Here is a 25,949-nt window from a genome sequence, read left to right on the forward strand (position 1 = left end):
TGATGGTTCTCTCTTGTCGCTAAGTCACAGGTCAAAGATTGAAAAAGGCTCTTAGTCAAAGGTCATAGCAAAATTTCGTTGGGTCAAGACTTTGACCGTGGTCACAGATCTACCTACAGTGTGTACCTACAATATGTGACAGCCTCTTGTGAAAAAGTGATCTGAGACCAGACTACTACGTGTGGAGTAACAAAACATAACAGACCAACTGGAGGATTATAAATCCCGAACAAATTCAAGGAAGACCATTATTTCAGATAATATACATAATTTTCTAGCAGCTGCTGTTGACATCATTTACACCACACAACCAGATTTTATTATACTATAGCAACACTGTAGGCCAGTGAACAGGTTTTCAATCAATGCATACTTTTACAGTACAAAATTACACAAAAAACCCACCTAACGTTGCCATGCAGGCTCGCATTGTGTAACCAAACATTCTTCAAAGTTTTATGTGGGCTTAAGGTACTTACCATATTAGGAATGTCCACATCAACACTATCCACGAATATTCTGTTGATCACCTTCACCCAGTCATCTTTGAGTGCCACAGTACAAGCCTGTTGGATGATAAATTTGAACACTGTTAAAAGTTGCCGCACCGAAGGTCACATTTCTACATACATTTCAAGTTGTTGAAAGTGTTTCAGATTGATCTGAAGGCTTGTTTGGGCTTAGTTTTACCTAAACAATACTGCGTCATCGTTGCCAGGGAAAATTGAGGCTGGTTTTTGGGTGATGTTATTTTGTGGGCCACGCCTACTCCTTTGTGGTCCTTACTATACAGTACGATGAGCTAACATGAAATGTGAACACCCTGGTAGTAGGGATGCAACAATACGGGTAACTACCATATTGCGTATTGCCTTTAAAAATATTGCAATATATTGCTGTATTGCAATGTTTGGATTAGGGCCTTTGTTGATGTTGAAGTGCTATACTTGTGTAAATAACTCATGGATTTGAGCTTCATAAGATACAGCAGATAGCATTAGTGTCATGTGGTGTACACTCACCAGTCAAAAGCTGCTTATAATGGCCAACAGTTATTAAATAGGTATTACAGTACAAGTAGGCAGTACTACAACCAATAAACCTGGATATCATCTTATTTGCCTACTTGAGAGAAGTTCGTAATCTTTGTTTCATTGCAGTAAACCCAAGGAAATGTAAATTATGGGCATTTGTTTGCGGCACGTTAAAATGGTAGAACGGAATCGATCTTTCTTCACAAATTCATCCTTTGTACAGTATGTAGTGAAGAAAGGTGGCACACAGAAAAACTTACCCACTAATCGATTTCCCTATTCATGTCAAATATGATGGTCAAAACTTTTAACTCCATATATGTCATTCCATTTGTAAGTTACAACAGCTTTAGTGCTTGTATTTTATTATCCCTATACTTGTTGTATAAATCAATTTCACTGATGCTGCTACTTTGTAGGTCTGTAACTATGAAAGTTATTGGCATATGAGGCTGAAACTTTGTCAGAGGGTACACTTGACTAAATAGATTATAAATATGTAATATACAGGAATTGTATGATAGGTTTAAATGTAGTACTAGCCACTTGTCTCACTGTATAGTAGTACTGGCAAACATGAGTAGCTTTTATTTGTGGTCTTACAGTTTAGCCTACAATGAGTTGTATATCAATGATTATGTCACTAATATGAGTCACTTGGTAATGATGAGAATCAGTATTAGTGATATTTTGTTATCTGTGCAACATACATTAGTTGCTGAACATGAAGCTTTCACCACTACACATCACATTATGTACCTGCACAAACCTGTTACCCCACAATACTAATGTACACAACAACACCCATCATAACTATTACATTACCATATATGGCAAACCACTAACTATACATCTTTGTAAACTGCTGGACTATTGTAATCTACTGGACTTGGACTGGATACATAACTACAGTATTGAGATATAGACCAGGGGTACTTTGTAAATATCAGAACAGGGTATAAAGTCTCTTGTCTAATCAACCAACTAATCCACAAATGTGTCATTTGTGCATTAAGTGAAGTTTGTAGTACTACACACAACACAACAAAAACAAACACACTACACACACTATACTACATACACATGCATGCATACACCCACCGACTCATGCACATACGCACCCACGTACATATGCACTCACGAGCATGCACCACACCCACACCCACACAGAGCTAAGCGATAGTATCGATAGTACAATAGATCACAATAGTTAATCATGAAGACAAAAGTGATAGCATTGCATCACTATCATGATAGTAGCTAGGATTTGTGCTAAAAACATTATCTATCACTAACACTTTAAACCTGTATATCTTTATCAGTGCTTTCTTCACTAACCAGTGTTACACTACACAAAACCATTTACGTGCACTTGGAAGCATATTAATATCAGTTGAAAAATGTTCACACTAACAAATGGAACATACTAAAGGACTTGCTACAACTGCTGCCTTTGAAAAAGTGGAATAATCCAGATCAGACGTTGTGGGAGCATGCATTAAAGTTTTTGTGCTGCCTCATTGTCTGAGTTGTGTAATACAGACAACACCACCAACAGCAAACAGGCATAGAAATGTTTGTAAGAGGATATACAGAATCAAGTTGTCTTAAGAAATATCCACTTGGTAATACAGTAATTCAGAAACTGCCGGGATACAGTATTCACTATTGTGATACAGTATTCACTATCGTGATACAGTATTCACTATCGTGATACAGTATTCACTATCGTGATACAGTATTCACTATCGTGATATTAGATGAGAAACTACTGTATTGTGATTACAGATTTTTGCAAGCAGAAAGTGTCAAACAGTGCCACTGTGCTTGTTAGTGGAGCTGACAGTACATCAGAAATGGTCCAGTATCTTGTCATAGCCTAGCAATTATGGCATGTAGTGTGATAATGACCCACCTGCCCACACACCAGCCTCGTACCTGCCTGTACTCGCACTGTTTAAATCTCATATCAAAACTCGTGTCAAATTAACCCATACATTACAATTTTCCGTAAAATATTATTATGCGTAAAATCAATGTACAGCAGCCTATGGAGATAAGTTAGTTTTAAGTTACATTATTCATCATAACTCTGGTTCTGAAGGCGGTATCAAAATTGTTCGGCCGCCATTACACACGCATAACACTCCTCTATCCGATGATAACAAAATTTATTCGAAGCTAAAGTGTTTACAGCTTGCAAATTTACAACAAATGATGGTAAGTAGCAACTTACGCAATACAAAATCCATTGGAGAGCAAATCACGAATTTCGCGTTCTAATTAAATAGCGGCATAACGCCGTCACCATGGCGATTACGAATTTTGTTCGGCCGGAATCGGATAGAGCAATTCATAAGGAAATGAATGATATCAAGTTTTATGGTATTCGATCGTGTCTAGTGCTTGCAATTATTGAATATACAAAATGATGTAAAATGTATGGAGTTTGTATTGGAGAAATTGAAAAAGTGATCCATCCATCCTGAGACCTTTGAAAAAATCAGTGTTTAATCAGTCCATTTCATGATCTAAGGGCAGAAAACAAACAAAGGACACTGTTAATGTACAATATTGCTGATAAAATGATTATTGGCTGTAAATTTGATTTAGTCATTTTTGCCATTCTGACTTTACAAATCCCAATAGCATGTTTTGATATGTTCTGATGAGAAACTGAAAATCATCAAATTGTTACCTTATGAACGAGATTACTCAGTCTTGCGTGACCAGACCACCTCTTACTCTTTATCATTGGTTGGGAAAAACAATGACAAAGAGAGGTCTGGCCAAGCACATGAAGCGAGACTAGAGACTACTACGGGTGGAGTAACAAAACATAACAGACCAACTGGGTGGATTATACATCCCGTACAAACACATCATAAACACTTACTACACATGCTCACTGATAATTTCGTTTGGTATCGCTCCTGGTCACCTTGCTCCTGGATCCGATCGCGAGATGTATCAATACTTTCCGGATATTACCTACACCAGTCTCGTGATTTGCATTAGCCTTTGGTAGCCTCGTTTTCTTCAGATCCTTGTCGATAGCTGATAATCACTCTATAACAGGTGTTTGTGTGTGTTGTGTAGTATATTACAGTATGATGAAGTGTTGATTCTTGATCGTGTCTCAGTGTGTCTTCGGGTAAGGGTAGAGGGTGGGGCGACTTAGCAATGCACAAACGGTCCGGACTTGTTTAAAGGATCACTGTTCCATCCAGACGATCTATGCAGAGAGGCTATTATTAAAGCTGGTAAAAGATCAATGCAAGAATAAAGTATGATAGAATCACATTGATCACTATCTCATTACTTTATGACAAATATTCTGATGTAGTGATTATGTCAGCATAATTTTGGGAAGCTGTCAGTGCTGTAAGTGTGGTTTTGAAAACTGTTAGAAAATGTGCAAAGTTTGTTAAATATGAGATGCTCTAATAGAGCAGTCAGAAATTCTAATAAGTGCAAAGAAAAACTAATTTAGGGATCATAGGAGTGTACCTGAAGATAGCATAAGTGACTGATTATCACATGAAGTTTACACTTTACTTTTCATAAATATCTCCAGGAAAGCAGTATTAACCTCAAATTTTCACCAGGAGGCAGTACCTTTCTCATAGCATATCTCATGTAAGGTTGAGCAATAGTATCCGATTAGTGTCCATGTTACAAGTGGATTTCTGCATTCTGTATAATACAAAATGTCGAACACCGCTACCTATTATCGAACAATTGTTAATTTCCGTTGATCAGTTATCGAATATTTTGCACCTTTTCTACTCTGGTAACCTCAGTGTAACCTAGACACTCTTAATTATTATATCAACATGTTAACTGAAGTACCATGATACTGTAACTGAAGTATAGTTTTGATACAAGCATGCACATGTGAGTTACAACAGCGAATCGTTTAGTGTTAAAGGCATACAGTAAAAAGTCAGCATACTATGAACAATAACACAGTCTTATCATCCTTGTTTACAACAACTCCTTCTGTGGATACATCTTTCACTCAGGAAAATGATAAATAGTTGGCCAATTCTGCTGCCAAAGTCACACTTGAGTTGTAGTTCTTTCATGGCGATTCCTGTGTTCTTTTACTTCATTTCTTTGTCGGTAAGCTCATAGACTACACTATTGGAATTCTCCATATAAACGCCATACGGAATATGCGGAATAATATTGTAAACTTCTGAATACATTACGTGATTTTAATGTTCAGTAATAGATACTGTTCAATAATAGGTCACTATAGCTACTAGCGGACATTTAATCCCCAATTTAGTCGGGTGTAGGAGACTCCATGTACTTGTTTCATTGCTCAACTTAAAATTCCTAAAGTTTCCTAATATATACTTGTTTGTTGTTTGTTTACTTTTTGTACAATAATTATACCAGCCCATAACACATTAAAACACAGACTTGGTTTATCTGAATGGGCACACCAACTTCAATTACTAAAAAGTGGCAAGTGGCCAGTACAATTCATTTTTAGCTACAGGTACACCCCTGTATGTTCAACCCTTTAACAACGTTACAAATGAAGAACCATATGAGAGGTACCTCTACAATCAATCCAGTCACTACAGAAAATACAGATGATTCCTGTTACAAACTTAGGGAAGTTATCACTTGCTGAATCAACACCTTGAGCTGTCAACAATGAAAAATGGGACACTAAGGAGGAGAGAAAGTTAGTCCATGATGGATACATTGTATGTACTGTGGTATCACAGTTGGGCTGAAGTGATGTCTAACAGTGACTGACTGATACTACCTGACTGACATACTTACTAATACCTTCAGACAAGCATAACTATATAACACCTATACATGACTATGGGCTTGATATTGTAAGTCATGCAGTAGAAATTTCTCTAAATAAACGAAACTCATATAGCTACAGTGTACCTAATGGAGGCATTTCAAGTAGTATTAAAGACACTTTTGTGTTTGATTATACTTAACCAATACTGCCAAGGTGCCATGAAGGTATTGTGAGACTGGTTTACGGGGTTGTTTTTTGAGACTCCGTGATCCTTGATATACAGTACTGGTAAACAGTTACACTAGTTATAATACTCTACTAGGATGATCCTTGATATACAGTACTACTGAATTGTACGATAAACAGTCACACTAGTTAAACTGCTCTACTAGGACAGTCTGGTAGAATGTGAGAGCACGATTGCTAAATTATTTAACCAATCACTGCTTTAACTTTATCAACCACATGATGACATAAATCAAAACACAGAAATTTAAATGTGTGTGTTCCGTTACTGACTCCATTGTATCTAGGAATATACTCATCCCTATTACAGGTAGCTTATAAATTTCCTGATTCATGTGATCATGTGATCCACAATAGACAACTGTGTAAATATTACAACATGTTGTATTGTGTTATGTTGTTACAGAGGATAGTGATATGGCTGAAAAGAAGAGGAAACCTACTCCAGTGAGTAGACACTTATTATACCTGTATTGTGTATTGTGTTGTATAAATGTCAAACCTACAATGTGTGGTTGATGTATTAGTGTATGAAATAATGTTTGGACAATTACTGGTCAATTACACTAGTTGTCAGGTCATATTTTGTCAGGAAATGTCTTTATAAGTTCAGTGTGTGAGATATTGGCCAAGGAGGGACACCAAACATAGAGGTATTGGCATGTAATTTTTGTTGTTTCCTTGTGGTGACCACAAAGCCATTCCTAGGGTAAACTGTGAGGTTAACAGTTTACTATGTTGTACCAGCCTACTTGTCTCAGTTATGTACCTGTATTGTAGTAGTAAAATGTACGTACTTATAACCTGTTAGCCATTATTACCTTTTACTTGTGGTATTCACCTGTACATCTAGAATGAACAAGACATCACTGCATCTCTTACAATTTTGGCCTTAGCGATAAACCTCAATAATAAGGCCACTTTGTTTTATAGCTACACTAGCATTGGTACCTGCCTTACATACAGGACCATCTCCAAATGTGTTAATGCTGGACACAGATACCAAGCATTAAATTAAACACTGGCACTGCTCATGTAGGTATGTACCATATATGGTGATGTTACTTTTAAAGAACTTATGCCATCCCTCAAGGTAGGTAAAATCAGTGTACCCAGGGACCAAGGACCCGGGAACCTGCGGGAATCCTACTCTTCTTGGAATTTTATACACTTCACAACATTCTATACTTGTACTAGGACAAGTAGTCTTGCATGGACAATCCACTTTTTCCCCATCATGGTGTCTCCCTTGATGTTTATACCAATTACAAATTACAAGCGCCTCTGGAAAAGTGTCTGAAGCTGACTGCACTTTATATAGGCCACTTGCCTGCATGAGCATACGTACTAGTCTATTATGCCACCTAGCTATAAGCATTGTGCAAAATGTCTGGTTTTCGAGCTGCTGGAACTTGCTTAGTTTGGCTTAGCTAGTAATCGCTATTTACATAGAATATTTGTTTGCACAAAATTTCTAAACTTTAGTAGCTAGGTGACATAATAGACTAGCATGCTCATTGTGCAGCAGGTGAATGGTTTGTGAATGCAGTCAGCTTCAGACACTCTTTCATAGGGGTAGGTAAAAACAGTGGACCCAGGGACCAAGGACCCAGGGACCCAACTCTTCTTGGAATTTTATACCTTTCACAAAATTCTATCTTTATACTAGGTACCTTTGCAAGTAGACTTGCATAACTAATCCACTTTTTCCCCCATCACGGTGTCTCACACAATGTCTCACGTGATGTTTAAACCAAGTAGAAATTATAAGCACCTCTGAAAAAGAGTGTCTGAAGCTGACATTTATAGGCCACTCGCCTGCTGCACAATGAGCGCACTAGTCTATTATGTCGACTCACTACTAAAATTTAGAAACATTGTGCAAATGCACCACGATGTATGAAGTCTGGTTGAATGTCGAACTGTTGGACTGAAACTTGCTTTGCTAGTAATCGCTATTTCCCGTGAATATGTGTTTGCACAATGTTTCTAAACTTTAGTAATGAGTCGAAATAATAGATTAGTATGCTCATTATGCAGCAGGCGAGTGGCCTACAGTTTCAGACACTTTTTTCAGAGGTGCTTATAACTTCTAATTGGTTTAAACATAGTGTGAGACACCATGACAAGGGAAAAAGTTGATTAGTCATGTAAGTCTATACTTGCAAAGGTGCCTAGTATAAGTATAGAATATTGTGAAGGGTATAAATTCCAAGCGGAGTCAGGTCCTTGGGTCCCCTGCTCCCGGGTCCTCGGTCCCTGGGTCCACTGTTTTTACCTATCCCTTTCATAGGCGCTTATAATTTTTGGTGCAAACATCGTGCGGGACACTCTGATGGGGGGAAAATGGATTGACAATGCAAGACCACTTACAGAGGTACCTATAGGACCCGGGGACCAAGGACCAGGGGACCTGCAGGAATCCAACTCTTCTTGGAATTTTATACACTTCACAATATTCTATACTTGTATTGTATTAGTCTTACTGTTTTTACCTACCCCATCCTGCATACTGAAATTAATGATGTAAAACAACAAAATTATTTGTCTGTGGTTTTGACAGGAATGTAGCTCATTTATTGAGTGTGTCTTGCCTACCAGTGCCTTCAACGTGTTGTAAAGAACAAATAAAAGCATTGGTACCTGCTGTACATGTAGGGACAACAAATGTGACATTATTAGTATTCTATATTGCTGTGTAGCATACATGTTGATAGTGCTTTGAACATAATCCTTATGTCATCCATATAGTGACATAATGAACATGCAGGGTTAGTTGAACTACATGCAAGCTAAGGCCATTACAGGTGGTGTACACATAGCACAGTTTCTGTCTCTGCATGACATTTACCTTACTGTCAACAAAAAGAAACAAATGAACTTGTGCATAATTTAAAGGATATGACTAAAATTTACCACTCCTGAACAATATCAGATGCTGCAGTGACTGTAAATAAACCTCTGAATATTGTCTTGAAACTCGTATAAGCTGATATTAAGTAGAGCTGTACCGATAATCGGATCAGCCAAAATATTGGCCACCGATATGGCATTGGCCACCGATATGGCATTTTTTACCAATATCGGCATCAGTGTAGAACAGTATCAGAACTGATTTTGCTACAGATATTTATATAGCAATAGTTCGTATATAAACGGATTATAATATTGATTTTCTACATTATTCATGTGGTTGTTCAGTGGTAGTTGTTTTATTTTCACCCTACAACAAGCAGTACGTTACAAGAAGCCATACAAATACATGCAATTCTAGTGTTTGTTGCTGGAAAGCTTATCAGTCTTAAACAAAGCAGTTATGTATAGTACCTTTGTAATAAAAAGAAGAGTCACAGGATAACCAAGGAAACCTACTGTACCAGCCTTCACACAAGCCAATAAAATGCAGAAATATCTGTTTAAGGCTTCATGGGAGTATGCATAAAAATGTTTGTGGGTGACTAATTGTCTGGATTGCACAATAGAAACCCAAGCCACCATCACCACAGGCATAGAGTGAGCAATGAATATATCCACATGTTGTTGAATAGTAGGTAAATGTACACTTTTGCATAGATTAACTATGACTTTTATTTGTAATGCAAATATCGGACCGACTATTGGTTATCGGCTTCTTTTGGTGGTATACATATCGGATATCAGTACATGCAAAAAACCCATATCGGTACAGCTCTAATATTAAGCACCGCGCTTAAAACTGCTTCATTCCTTCTGTGCTGAATTAAAAGTGCATTCTTCATGGCGTGACTTTATAATGCTGTAAACAAGCCAAAGGTGACTTGTTGAAGAGATGCTGTTATTAATAATAGATTTGTGTTCAGGTTAATTGCTACATAGCTTTGTGGCTGCTTCTCAGTGTAACAGGTTACGGAAGGTGATGGGCAGGCTTCAAAGTCACACCACAATTTTACTTCACCAGCTGGTAAGGCTGACTGCAACAATAAAATGTATTATAATTATAATTCAACCATGTCTACAGCACTGATAGTGACAATTTCACCCATGATTGCTATTGCCTGAATTTATTAAACCTAGTTTTAAGCGCTAGGCTTGTTGTTGGCTCGACCGCGCTTTAAAATCATGGTTAAAAGCTTTTGTAAGACCTTTGTTGAGTGTAGTATTGTTTATGGGATGCTATGCTATGAGCTATACTGGTATTTAGGCTTGTTTGAACCAGTCCATTTATGACTCCATTCCACATTTTAACCATGTCCATTTGCAATTGTAGTTACTGCATGGCAAGCAAAGGATCAGAACTTTTTCTATGCTATGCACTCTCAGTATTAACGTTGTAGTGACACCTCTTGCCATACAAAACCCCATGCTGGTGGTTAAACATCATCATTAATTTTATTGTCATATATGACATTTAATGATCCTTTAAGCAGATCTAGAGTGAAAAGATGTAAGCAGGATTAGTGAAATGGTTGAGCAATTGCGCACAAAGTTCCTCATTGTAAACTATGGTATCTGCATGGTGCCAGTAATATCATTTTTCAGATGCACAGTAATACCTGCTCAATCACGTAAGTTGCTTCTTTGAGGTAAATCTGAACAAAGTGTCGTACAGATTAAGTGTGAAAGTAGCTATTACCTACACACTGGACAAACACATAGATGGACAAATATTCTGGCAATTTGCCTGCCCTACCACAAAAGTGCAATAAGAGTCCATCCCTATGATGTAAAGCAGTCTATGTGCCAGTGCTGAAAAACTGTAAGCGTAAGGGTTTGTGGATAATAAATTGTATGTAACAGATACTGTAGAACAAATAGGTGCATCGAATGTTTTATAAAGTTATGACCTAGGCAGGGATCAAACTTAGATTGGCTATAATCAAGGGAGGTGTGTATATCACCTCAGTTGTTTGCCTGTGGTTTTGATAAGAATATTACTGTAGCTCAACTTTTCAGTGATCCTATCCTACACCAGTGTCTTCATCACCCTATAAAGAACAAAGAAGAGTATGTATTGATTTACAGTACTGCTTTCACGTAATATCTCACTCACTCGCACGCATGCAGTTACAAGTGATTAAAAAACTCACTAAAAAGTTGGCGTGGCACCTATTTTGATTGCGAGTCTTCATCCCTCAAATCAACAAATGAATACCCGCGATCAAAACAGGTGCCACACCCACTTTGTAGCAACTATTTTAATTGCGCGTAATTGCACTCTAGTCTTGGGTGGTACCATACACTTAGGCAGTACCATACTACAACATCACTTAAGGTGCCAGATGATATACATTTACACTAAAATTCCTTGTCAATATGTGCTTTGCATGTCATAATACTATGAGCTAAACGTTGAGTTTTATATAGGTGTGCACGAAAATGTACTGTTTAGTTGTGGTTTTCAAAGGAATGTTGCTCAAAATTTCTCTAGACCTTGGCCTTATACATGCTGTAAAAAATGAACGGAATCACACATGAACTCGTGATTATAATCTTAGAGTAGCCAGATGATGAGTGCTTCATTATCAGCTTTGATTATGTCGATTCGCACTGAGTTTGGTGAATAAGTGGCATGACGGATGGACAGAAGGTTTATCAGCTTTATATATACTTAGATTAATGAGGTTGTTAGTAATAGGGTCACCTTGCTAACAGGGCCACTCATTATGGTCCTATAGGTGGCTCTGTTAATGAGGTTTCACTGTTTTCTACTTGTTTCACTACACTTTTGACCTTGTATACAAACATCCCACACTAACATTGTGTCCTCCTTACTTTCATCATTTTTTGTTCTCTGTAACTTAGAATACACAATTGGTGGTATTAATCAAGTACAAGTACATGAAAAAATTTGGAATTTTCAACTAGAGTAGGGACCATAGCACATCGATAAAAAGTACTGAAACGAGTTGGAGTAGTCCATGTTATTAAATCACAGTAAAACAGTAAGAAGTGTTATATCCCTACTGTGCATTTCGTACTTGTTTGTTTGGGAAAATTGAGGCTGGTTTTTCGGTGATTTTATTTTGTGGGCCATGCCTACTGCTTTGTAGTCCATACTATACAGTTACTATTGTACTGTATGATTGTTAGTCTTTTCAAATCAGTTCACCTCATCTAATATCTCCAAGATTATATACACAATTAAATTACCTGCAAGTGTCCTCCACCACTGACTATAATTTTCTTTGAATTTAAAAGGACATGTACTGTAAGTTCTAGCTCATCACTCTCTTGACATATTATACTGAATTCATTATGAGATACAGTTAGTATAGCTCAGTTCCAAGGTCAAATTTGCCCGTGTATACAATGTGTTTTCCTCTTGTTTTGCTCACAATTTCCCTGCATTTCACCCACATTCTGTGCATGCAAAATGTCCATAGAAAAGTATGCTGTAGCCACATAGAGACAACATAAGTGTTGCTAAATACAAGTTTAGTCACTGAACTTGAACACGTTTCACTAGCATTCTGCCAGCATTTTGTCAACATTTTGCCAGAATTTCACCAACATTTCACTCATGTGGGTGAACGTTACCTTGGAGCTGAACCGTACCTTGTAGTACGTACATGTTGAGCTGAGTTCTGAGAAAACGATAGAAAAGATAACTGGATTTGTCTATTAGAGAAATGACATTTCAGCCAACCAGATGGTTATAGTGATGACAGTAAGGTGTCAAGAGCAGACAGGTGCAGATTGACTCCTTTACAAGTTTGAGAAATAGTCATAACAGACTGGGTGTTTATGACTTCCTCGTTAGAATTGTATAATAAAAACTTTGATTGGCCATCAATAATGTGTCAGAGATCAGTACTACAAATGAGCCAAATTTCCAGAACTTGTGTAATTCCATACTTGAGAGTTGAGAGTTTAGCTCAATGCATATAAAATAGTACTATACTAAGCAGGCTCAGGAATACTGTGATTGAAATGCAGTGTATGTAGTTGTACTACTTGAAGAGGTGTATGGCTAGTTTAGACAACCATTACAAAAGTTACATTGCTTATAACATGGATAGATTAACAAGTGTGAATAAGTGGGGGATGCCTATCAAAATGGGTGTAGTTGGAGATGGTCAGATATCCAAATTTCTTGTAATAACCATTTCTGTGTCAAATTTGGTCAAAATGTACACTTGTTATGCTATACCACACTATTTCTAGTAGTGGTACATATTACTAATGTCACAGTATTAGGCCATGTCAACTTAATTATTTCACAGGTCTGACCAGCCCATTGTTCAAAGATTTTAAAAAAACTCACCCATGGAAAAGAAAGCTAAAATGCCACTAAAAACTGAAACTCTGAATACAACCCTTGTATTATTCCAATACAATTAACTACTATGTATTTACCTGCCATTCACCTTCTCAAAACCTAACTCAGAAACACAGTATGGCTGCAAATGAGTTGCTGCTTTGTTGAGACCAAACTTCCAGGTTTACTGAAATTGTTTTCATAAATGTGTGTGTACCTATCTATTTACCTAACTATCTACCTATGTTTGTCTGTATGCACCCACATTAGCAAAATCATTAAATGATAAAAACAGATTTTACATAAGAAGTAAAAGCGAAATGAAGTCTGTATTAAACTTCTGCACAGGTAAACTTTGCTCTGAGGTGGTTTGCAGTCTGAAATGTGGGTGTGACAGCTCTCCTCAGACTTTGCGAATTACATTCCCTTTGGGGTTTTACAGGTGTTTAACAACTAAAAACAATGGTGCAGGCCTCGTAGACTACTAGGAATAGTCTATCCCTTCTAGTCGAAAGGGGACGTATCCTTTCTGTACATGAACAAAAATGAAGGCATGCAGCTTTCAGGCTTTATCAAGAGAATTTGTGGCAGAAAACATGATAGTCAAACTGTAAAACAGTTTAGAAGATACTACTGTGCAGGTAAAACCTGCTTGTTTAACAAGTGCTTCCATAGCAGTGCATAGCAATGTAATTGAAAGAATTATGAAATATGAGAGTTACGCACTGATAATAATTTATTATAGCACAACCAAGAACCCTATTGGTTAAAATTATAAGATAGTAATACATAGTTGGTTAATTCCAGATGAGTTAGAGTTACTGTAGCTGCATGGCGCCTGGTTTTTAGAAGTAGCACAACATCAACTTGTTTTTGTACTCATATTGTTCTGATTTCTGTTAATATTACATACTGACCTACCAAATGATTGTTACATTAAGAACACTTCAACTTGATTAGTTGTTTCACAGACTAAAATATCAAGAGTATAGGATTACCACAATAAAAACAAATACCTGTGGTAGCTCAACAAGTCTCATGTGTCAATACCACAAATAAACTTGTTTACATAAATTGACCAGTTGTCTACATCACCACCTGACTTCAAACATCTGGTAATTCTCTACTGAAATAATGTGGGATGAAGCATGTCCAAAGGAGTCCTAGAAGGTGGTATGGTGGTATTGTAAAAAGCAGATGATATCAAAAGTATGACTTAAATATCACAGTTTACTAATATGATACTGGTATATTGGCCAGTCCTATTTGTCATCATTCATTACACACCACCATTACTTATGCAACTTAGATATAGTTTACTTCTGTAATCCAATAATGCTCATAGTTATTCAGTCACCTTAACCTTTAAACCTGCATAGGCCAGAAAACTGGCCAAGATACATGTATGCATGGCTTGCACAAAATGCTGTAACTTTCGAAGCATCCCTTCTATGGCTACATGACTTACTTGTGGTCTAACAAGGATTAAAATGACGCCAAGGGTTTTTCCCTAACATGAAACAGTAAGGCCAAAGCTAGCCATGTAAATAACTTTTTGGCAAGGAAACACCCAAACCTTTACATACCATTATAAAATGATCTATAACTCAATGGTGGTTGCTCCTATCAACTTACAACTGTAGTTACATACAGTATTCAGCTGTTTACCAACTGTAGTTACAGTGTTCGTTTAACTTTCTATCCAGTGGACAGACGTTTGAGCATTATGTTGTTTTAGGCTATATAAGAATTAATGTCACCATGTCATGTAATGTCCCCATGTCATGTAACGTCCCCATGTCATGTAACGTCCCCATGTCATGTAATGTCCCCATGTCATGTAATGTCCCCATGTCATGTAATGTCCCCATGTCATGTAAAGTCCCCATGTCATGTAACGTCCCCATGTCATGTAAGGTCCCCATGTCATGTAAGGTCCCCATGTCATGTAACGTCCCCATGTCATGTAATGTCCCCATGTCATGTAATGTCCCCATGTCATGTAATGTCCCCATGTCATGTAAAGTCCCCATGTCATGTAACGTCCCCATGTCATGTAAAATCCCCATGTCATGTAACGTCCCCATGTCATGTAACGTCCCCATGTCATGTAACGTCCCCATGTCATGTAATGTCCCCATGTCATGTAATGTCCCCATGTCATGTAAAGTCCCCATGTCATGTAATGTCCCCATGTCATGTAATGTCCCCATGTCATGTAATGTCCCCATGTCATGTAAGGTCCCCATGTCATGTAATGTCCCCATGTCATGTAAGGTCCCCATGTCATGTAACGTCCCCATGTCATGTAACGTCCCCATGTCATGTAATGTCCCCATGTCATGTAAAGTCCCCATGTCATGTAAAGTCCCCATGTCATGTAGCGTCCCCATGTCATGTAACGTCCCCATGTCATGTAACGTCCCCATGCATGCTTATAATTATTGTGCAAACACACATTCCCCAAAAGTTCTTTGCGGGTTTACAAATAGATTAAAAAATATATGACTTTTCTAAAAGTTTAAGATAAGTATTTAGTAATTTTAATAGCATTATGTCTTCAGCTCTTTTGGCAATATAGTACTAAACAGTTGGAAGAGCAATGAAATTGATTAGTAAAGGGACTATACATACTGAGTGTTCTAAGGCTGTTTAATTGATGAATGGCTAAGCTTAAGCAGTTGCGACAGCTATTCGTAATTATATGAGAAGAATGAGGTGAACCGTATCAACTTTGCGTATCAACTTTGCATCGCTTCATTTCCTTATTTACAACAGCTCTTATGAGCATATATCAAAGGAAAGTGTCAATAGAGCATACACAGTAACAAGGAAAAGTGTTAAAATGTCCACCCTATTTATTCCTTGCCTAAGATCACCAGTCAGCCTTTTTCATTAGTCTTCTTGTGGGTCTCTATAGGGAGAAAACAAAATATGCACAAAAAAATTTATACAGTACGATTGGGTAGGGTGGGAAAATTAATATAGTTCACCTCATTCTTCTCATATAATTACGAATAGCAATCGCAACTGCGTAAGCTTAGCCATCCATCAATTATATTTCGAAGAAATCGGTTCCCATATCAACTTTGCAGGTTTGAAGCCAAATTGATAACTGTGTGGCCAAAAGTTGAGGATCGTGAAGGCCTATCATAGAACTTTTCGAACACACTGGCAGAGGTCCAGTCAGCTGCTTCCATTATCTCTGTTACAGAGACTCCTGCATCTGCTGCAGCCAAAGTAGAAGCACTTCAGATGGAGTGTACTTTAAATATAGAAGTATCAATTCCAGCTTTACTGAGTCCTGTTTTAATCCACCTAGCAATTGTAGCTGCGGTTGCAGGGTGATGTTTTCCCACTGCAGTGAGGAACACACTATTTTCAGATCCTCGACTAGCCTTAGCCCATTCAATATAAACTTTTAAGGTGTTAACTGGACACAGATTAAGATTGTCAGGAAACATTGGGAAGAATTCTTTTATTGGTCTTTTAGCACAACTTTGTTTGGCTAATTTAGTTGGTGAAAAAATTGCACCCTCTGGTATATATCGCAAATTAGTCTATGACAGGCCAACCAGATCTGAAGATCGTAAAGGACGAGTAAGTGCCAACAAAAGTACAACCTTAATTGAAAGATCTACTTGGCACCATCATACATGTGTTATCCAACAAAAGACTTTCATACAAAAAGAATGTATCCTTATATACTGTGTGCGTCATTTACAGGTCCTTGTGTCAATTGTTCACTATGTACTAATTACTTCTTACAAAACTAAATAGCTATACTCTGTCCATAAACAATCTATATTATAGGGAGTTTCTTATCTGATAAGGGTATAGTATCCAGCCATGTGATTACTGTATGCACCTTCCAGGTGCCTGAGTATCGAGGCTTAGAGGGGCAAAGGTTGTAAGCACCCTTAAGGACACGAGATATCTGAGGGTGTTGACCAATGGGGTACTCATCCACATGTTCATGTACTGAGGAGATGGCAGATCTATAGGAATTTAGGCAGCTGTAGGCATACCCTTCCTTGTGTAGTTCTGCAAGAAAATTAGAGACATCTACTACAGGACCTGAAATGGGATTTCTGTCTCATTCAGTACACACCCCCACTTGTGAAAGAGTGAGTTGTAAAAACTTGTTGGATTTTTCCCTCCAGGAGGCCATGAGCAACGCTGAAGCTACTTCAGAAAGTTTTAGTTTGGCAGTATCCTCTGAGGTAGGCCATACAGCTAGTTGTACTTCCTGTGGTTGGAAGGGAGGTGGTTGAGAATATGGGGCAACTAGTGGATGTGGTAGTGGGGGAACTAGGTGTGAGTAATTGAACAGCAGGGAGAGTAGTGTTGGATACCAGGACTGAGCTTTCCAAACAGGTGCTACTATTATCACATCTGCTTGTTGTTGGCTGATTTCTGAGAGAATCTTGAGCATGAGGCCCCATGGGAGATTGGCATAACATATCTTCTCGGACCATGTCTGAAGAAAGGCATCTGTTGCTGTCGCATAAGGATCTGGTCTCCAGCCGAAATACTCTGGTAGTTGATGTATCAACCTGAATGCAAACAGATCCACTGATAGTAGTCCCCATTTCTGATTGATCTTCTGGAAAATATTGGGGTGTAATTGCCAATCCCATCTGTCCTGCAGAGTTCGAGATTCTCTGTCTGCTGTTGTGTTCAGGTGGCCTGGTAAGTGTCATGTTCTGAGACATGCACTACTCCCTTGCCTGTTTGGCAAGGTTGCACAGTGGGGGAGATGATGTTCCTCCCTTGTGATTGAGATAAGCTATGGCTGATGTATTGTCCATGTGTAAATAGATGGTCAATGGACGAGGATGATTTTTGGTAAAGCACTAAACTGCTAGAAAGGCAGCCAATAGTTCTAGGTAGTTGATATGATAGCTGGTTTCCATCAGGGACCAAGGGCCACCAGTTGTTACTCTCTGGCAGACTGCCCACTTTCAAAGAATGGAGGGGGGGCTGAACACTCCAATTCAACTGTCAGAGAGCGACAGAGAGGAATTGAACTGGTGGATACATCAAGCAACCCTTTGGAATCACCAGAGCTTACTGACTCCTCCCCACACTCTCAAGATTACAACAGATGCTTCCATGTGGGGATGGGGGTGTTTGGTTCTCTGGAGGGATCTGTAGAACAGGGGCGCTGGTGGTATTGCCACTGCTGCAGCATTGGCTGTGCCAATAAACTGAGCAATCTCTCTTGCCGATATGAGGGCTTGAGAAGATGACTTCTTCAGCAACTGAGTTGCTTTGGTTTCCAGTCCTTTTAGCTTGTGTGGTGGCAAGCTGAAAACTGGAGGAGATGAGCTTACTAGAACTCCCAGGAACTCTAGCTCTTGCTGTGGGCAAAGAAGAGACTTACTGTGATTGACTTGAATACCTAATCGTTGGAAAATTTCCACCATCAGCTTGGCTTGCAGCCAAGCTTCCTCCTGAGTAGTTGTTATTAGGAGAAAATTGTGACACTATCTTCATCCCCAGTTGCCTCAACCAAGCCACTATGGGGCGAGTCACCTTGGTGAATACTCGGGGAGCTGAAGACAGGCCAAATGGCAGGCATTGGAACTAATATAGTTGGTCTTGCCATTGATAACATAACCATTTCTGGTGCTCTTGATGAATTAGGATTGCAAAGTAAGCGTCTCAATTTCACCCTCCGCTAGTTCGGTGAGTTTAGTCTGTACACCGCCACGTATGCCATCCTGATCCACGGGTAGCTCGACATTGCCGTTCTCTTCAGTAGACATCCTTGTTGATCCTATTAGACTGAAAGACACTAGTACGCTTAAAAGAACTGAAGCTAGGAAAAAAGCTGACTGGTGATCTTAGGCAGGGAATATATAGGGTGGACATTTTAACATTTTTCTTTGTTACTGTGTATGCTCTATTGACACTTTCCTTTGATGTATGCTTATAAGAGCTGTTGTAAATAAGGAAATGAAGCAATGCAAAGTTGATATGGGAACCGATTTCTTCGAAATATAATTCTCAGCCATATCTGTATCCTTTGTTTATACTGGTGTACATAGTTGTTAAAAAAATTTCACCATGAAGTGGTGTAACCCTATATTCACTTGTACATACGTAATAAGTATAAAAGCATTTTAAACTAGGTGATATACATGCACATGTGCTTCACTTGTAATTATACCTTACAGTAGTACTGTACATTAGGGATCATGAAGAATTGGGCTTTTCCAGCCATAATAATAATATCAACCTAAAACCAGCCTCAATGTCCCTTCATGACAGCTTGGCAGCATTGCACAGCCAAAATTTTGACACAAGATAGGAATACACCCAGTGCCTATTTTATAGCTTAAAAAGAGAAAATTGACCAATGTGTCAAAAAGGATGGTTTTCCAAAATTCGGCCATAAATTTCAACCTATAACCAGCCTCAGTTTCCCTTCATGAAAACTTGGCAGCTTTGCGATGCCAAGCCCAAAAAATTTCTTTGGAGACTTCTATCATCGTGCACTAAAAGCTAGAGGTGTACCGATAATCGGATCGGCTATAATATCGGCCACCGATATGGTTAGTTTTTACCAATATCGGTATCAGTACAGAACAGCAGGAGGACCGATATCGCTACCGATATTTATACAATAACAATAGTTTGTACATAAACGGATTGTGCATTGATTATTCATGTGGCTCTTTAGTGCCAGTGGCTTATATTTCACTCTGAAACAAGTGCTACGCTATGAGAAGCCATATAAATACACACGATTCTAGTGTTTGTTGTTATTACAGTCTTTACAAATGAAGCAGTTATAGAGTACCTTGTAATAAATAGAAGGGTCACAGGATAACCAAGGAAACTTGCTGTACCAGCTTTTTCACAAGCCATTAGAATGCGGAGTAATGCAGAATAATCCGTTTAAGGCTTCATGGGAGTATGCATAAAAATGTTTGTGAGTGCCAAATTGTCTGGATTGCACAATAGAAACACAAGCTGTATACCACCACAGGCAGAGTATAGCAATGAATACATGCACATGTTGTCGTAGGGTAGGTATTAGGTAAATGTACACTTTTAACTATAATGCAAATATTGGATCGACTATCGGTTATTGGCTTCTTTTGGTGGCATCAACATCGGATATCGGTACATGCCAAAAACCCATATCGGTACATGCCAAAAACCCATATCGGTACACCTCTACTAAAAGCCACAGCTATATAAAAGTACTGATGAAATTGGAAGATGTGTTTGCAGAATTGATATTACATATGTGACTGGATTTTGAAAAAAACTATCCAAATCGCACATTAGAAGTTTCAAGATAAACAGTTTTAAAGAATTCAAGCCAACATAACTCTCCATGCAAGGATATCATGCACGTGTATGAAATTTACACTAAAGAATCTGTTACCTTTCAGACCACTTCCAGAACTTGTAGTTGCTCATAGAGTTTCCCGCCAAATAAGATCGAAAATCAGAACTGTTGAACGAGCGAAGTAGTATCACGAGTGTTCACAAAGGGGTGGAGGGTGGGGTGTGGCGGGTTGGGCAAGGGTTAGACCTCAAAATGAAGGCAGACCACGATTGGAGTCCAGAGACGAGATTACTGGGCTGTGTGGCTCCTTAGTGGTTGATATGTAGCAAAATCAACAGAGAAAACGTCTGGCCAACATTATAAGGCTGTCCACCAGTGATTCTTGCCAAGCTAGGTCCTTCACAAGGCCTAAAACCGCCATTCAAACTCCACACACCACCCAGAAAAGACATCTATTTAAAGCAGCCTCAAGTAGTTTGATCAGGAGTGGTCAAAACTACTAGTGCAATAGTGTAGCTATCCACTGGAGGTGTAAGTTTGATTTTGCCTGATGTGCAATTTGGATCGGTTTTATAAAATCTGGTCACATATATGTGTATGTAGAGTGGGCACCGATATTTACATTTTTAAAGTGATTTTACACATTCGATATTTTATATGAAACAATACTCACTGGAATAAAGCAAATACAGTGAAACCTTACTTGTTGGCTACCTCAATAATGAGGCCACTTTGTATAAAGACTAGGTACAGCAAGTCCAAATGTATTTTCCACCCTAATATTTTTTTTGTAAATGGCCCCACCTATTTGATAAAGCCAGTGCATGGCCATATACTACAAGACCAAATTGGTAAAGCTAATATAATGTTTCGTTAATAGAGAAGCTACCTGAGTAAGCAGTAAAGTTATCACAATAAAAGTTGCTGCTCTGAAATGCAAAGTGTATCAACTAAGAGTCATAACTACTGTATTATTCTGAAATTCTGCTTCATGCATTTTCCAGCCATTACACATCAAGTGATGATTGGTATATTCCTATGTTTCACTGTGACAATTTCTACTATATAGTTATACTCCTGTTACAGCAACTAGCCAGTTGTTGGCTTGTTGAAAACCTCAATAATAAAACCTTTTATGGCTACATTAATCAGGTTGTTGGTAACAAACATGATGGTGCAAATTTCATATTTGTAAGTCATTCTATTCATAAGTTACAACCGTTTTAGTAAGTGCCTGTAATTTAATTCCCCTATACTTGCAGTACAAATCGATCTTTGTGTTATTGCAAGGAGAAGTCACTTCCATAATGCCAGTTGATACACTTGCGACTGGGATCAAGAATTTTCATTGTCAATATTTTTCCTTGATCACTTGTTTTCACTTATAAAAGAGCCTTGATTCTTGATAGTCTACTGTAAAATACTAGTAAATCCTCATGTTGAAAGGTGCTTGATCATCACTTTTGCAGACATCTTTATCGCTTAATTCACTTTACAAAAGCCCCATGATTACTTTATTGAATCTTGATCCTGGTCACAACTGTTTCAACAGACAGTACTGAAGTGACTATCTCTTGTGTTACTACTTTGTAGGGCTGTAACTCTAAAAGTTATTGGCATATGAGGCTGAAACTTTGCCAGACTGTACACTGGCAAAATACTGTAGATTACAATCATTTAATATACAAAAGTTTGAAAAATGTGCGATTGTGTAGGGTTTTTGCGGAGCAGGTCATATATGCTCAGCTTGTTTGATTATCTGTATGTACTTATTCTAACACTGATTTTAGTGTGTTGGAATGGTCCATGTATATTATCATGATGTATGGGAATTATAAGGGAAATATTAAAATTGTTGAAATAGGCTTGTTGTGTCAGTGAGATCATTTATGAATTGACCCATAGCACCATCTACCATAATTTTCTTTTTTTTCGTTGTGAAATAATTTTCGTATGCAAAAGTTTTGTATGGAAATTTCTTGCACGAAAATTTTTATACAAGATCGAGATAATCTAATAGAGCAGGCATTCATGGAAATCACACAAAAATGTTTTTACATGAAAATTTTTATCACGAAAATTTTTTTGCACATAAACAAAGCAAATTATGATAGTTCCTTTTTGCACTTATCACATTTACAATTAGCATATACTCTAGGGTGGCCAATATCACCTAAGCAAGTGCTCGCAACAATCATCGCATGTATTTTTCCTTCGCAATATTAGCACATAGGCAGTATTTATTGCTTTTCACAATCATTATTGCATTTATCATCTATTTTGTGTCTTTTATAGGCCTCATATATAATACAGTTCATGCATATTATTACTAACTATGTCAGTTGGTTAATTAACTTGCTAACAAAGAACTTGTATTTGTAAATTAACTCTCAGTGAAAATAAGCAGTCATATGGACATTTCAAACTATGTGCTTTTGCTTCATTTTTCACATGCAATATTGCAATAATCGCAATAAACGACTCATGTAATAATCACATGTCATGGATTCAATATCACCCAACCAGCTGCCTGATAAGACTCTTTCTAGTCTGACCCATACACTAGGGTAATACATGGAACAAGTATTAAAAGTAGTATAACAATGTCATTAGGCTTGAGTCTATTATGTTCCAAAATTTGCCTAGTATGCTTTTTGACATTTCCCCGATTTTCTGCCTATTATGCTTGTTTTTATGCTTTTCAGAAATGCATTATTCTTTTTTTTCCCTTTGTGCAGAGAAGTTCTTCATATGATACAACTTAAATTGGAGAAGTGTCACTTCAACTGCAACATACAAATAATAGTAATAGCTTGAGATTAGATGTGCATTAGAGTTAATCACATTAGAGAAGGGGATCTGGGGGCATACCTATAGTCCCTCAGAAGCTATAGACATTTTATTGTCTAATATCTTTGTATAGTTTTATTTGTAAATAAAATATTATGCATTGTTTATGATTCATCTTATGAGTTGTAGCAATTGGTATTCAAAGGACAGCAACTGCTCAGTATAATATGTGACCGTCTCAGAGAAAACCCATCTAGTTCTCACAAACATGCATATTGAGAAAATCGTAATTCAAAAATTCGTAAAATTACGCATGCTACAAGAAAAATATGCAAGTTTTTAATCGGGCCAGTACTTGACGGAAGACTCAAATCGATTAAAACTACATACCATCATACAGTACGATAGTACTGTATATTAGGGACATCGAAGGTGTGGGAGGGATCTGTGATATAATATAACCCAAAAACTTGCCACGATTTTTCCTCTCAACGACATGACAGTATTGATTAGGTAAAACCAAGCCCAAAAGTGTCTTCAGATCAACCCAAAACGTTTGCGTCAGGTTGCTCCAGAATTTAGAAAAAAATATTCAACAGAATTTTCTACTGCCTGCCTGCCTGCCTGCCTGCCTGCCTGCCTGCCTGCCTGCCTGCCTGCCTGCCTGCCTGCCTGCCTGCCTGCCTGCCTGCCTGCCTGCCTGCCTGCCTGCCTGCCTGCCTGCCTGCCTGCCTGCCTGCCTGCCTGCCTGCCTGCCTGCCTGCCTGCCTGCCTGCCTGCCTGCCTGCCTGCCTGCCTGCCTGCCTGCCTGCCTGCCTGCCTGCCTGCCTGCCTGCCTGCCTGCCTGCCTGCCTGCCTGCCTGCCTGCCTGCCTGCCTGCCTGCCTGCCTACCTGACATCTTCAGTCAAGCGTAGCGGAAAAATGACCAATGATACAGCCCTAATTTTTTGGCAGAAACGTTTCTAGTTCGCTTAAGAAAAACCTTTGGTATATTGATAAGCATACAATGCTTGCACTATTGTCTTACCTTTTATCCTTCTTTACCATGGCCATCAGTCAAAGTTCTACCGCTTAGTGTTAATAGACTACAGTATGGCTTCCATACCAATGTATATTGCATCAAACTATTCGAATACACGTGGTTGTCGGTTGCACCAAAAACACACGCGTGCGTGACTCACTGTTGATATCGATCAGAGAGAGCAACTCACGGCGAACTATATAGCAATGTGTAAGTCAATAAATATAGTTTATTTAGTAACAATGTTAAACTGAGTCGGGTCATCCAGGTCCTGCTTTACAGATTATTGGGGTCTGACCCCACGTGCTAAATTAAATGCGGATGTATTACTACATGTCATAGCTAGCTCTGCTTCTTTCGTGAGCCACACCCACTTACCTAAATTACAGTCTGTAGGCATATGGTAGCCACGTCCATTCATCAGTGTGTAGGTATGCACGAATCCACGCCCACTTGTATAAATTACTGTCTGTAGACATATGGTAGCCACGCCTATTCATCAGTCTGTAGGTATGTATACATGAATCCACGTCCATTATTGTCTGTAGGCTTATGTAGAGCCACGCCCACTGATCAGTTGTTATTGTATGAGTCATAATCTAGTACAATAGTGCTGTGAGTAACTCAGCAGATATTTAGTGGTCATGAGCTTGCAAAAAAACCAAGTAAAAGAAAAATTTTAATTAGCACAGTAGGGATATTCACTTCTTATTGTTTTACAGTATTTGGACATTACGTACTACTCCGATCCAGCTTGTTTCAGTACTTTTTATTGAAGCATTATACACTGTCCCTAATCTAATTTAAAATTCCAATTTTTTTCTCATACTTGTCTTATTCGCCTTCTCATGGAAAGTTTGAAAATCTCTTTGATTTGTTGTTGTAGCTTCAACAGTATGTGTATCACGTACATTTGTTTACGATTCAGTAAACGTAAACAAGATCATCATCCCAAACCGCCTTCATACGCCTATGTGCAATTGACTGCAAGGCTAAAACTATACCTTGGTTGATCTTCCAATCCATGGTGAACATTGTAAACCAAATTCCAACTTTGCAAACTAATCCAAACGGAAGTTATGGCTGCGAATACAAGCGACTGTAATTTATTTTTAGTATAGTACTAATTGATTTCATTGTTCTTCCTACTTTCTAGCACTGTAATTTCAAAACTACACGCCACAGAAAGCTGAAATGTGGTGATTCATTCTTTAGAAACTGCAGATAATGGTGAATGAATAAAAAAGTAATTGTTTGAACAAGTCGGTTTTTGCTGAGACGGTCACATATGTAACACTCTTTGCATCACCACGCCAAGAACATATTAGCATCCTGCGGACTCTCTGTTGCATGCAATGACTGTTCTATTAAAGTGTTTGACTGTTCGATTAGAGAATCTCGATCTGATCTTTTTGAAATACTTTCCTGGTTTTAACCTCAGTCTCACTCCAGACCTCATGTACTATTCTCAATGTATAGACATTTACTAGCTATGTGACTCAACAGTAGAGTTAACACAAACTTTATTATCATCAGA

The 25,949-nt window shown here is 38.2% G+C and overlaps 1 long non-coding RNA gene across 2 annotated transcripts in view; it reads left to right on the plus strand.

The window, feature by feature from the left end:
• The window catches only part of LOC136246462 (uncharacterized), a 50,314-nt gene extending 26,858 nt beyond the window's left edge, over positions 1 to 23,456 (plus strand). Inside the window, exons 1-3 of one of the 2 annotated variants that reach the window (XR_010696438.1) lie at positions 4,023 to 4,112; positions 6,464 to 6,504; positions 23,339 to 23,456. This is a non-coding gene — a long non-coding RNA (uncharacterized lncRNA). Of the gene's footprint in view, positions 1 to 4,022; positions 4,113 to 6,463; positions 6,505 to 23,338 lie in introns of those variants that run through there. The other variant, XR_010696437.1, reaches the window with a different exon arrangement.
• Positions 23,457 to 25,949: the final 2,493 nt, after the last annotated feature.

Source organism: Dysidea avara, chromosome 2, assembly GCF_963678975.1.
Source record: "Dysidea avara chromosome 2, odDysAvar1.4, whole genome shotgun sequence".
In the NCBI taxonomy this organism is placed as follows: Eukaryota; Metazoa; Porifera; class Demospongiae; order Dictyoceratida; family Dysideidae; genus Dysidea; species Dysidea avara.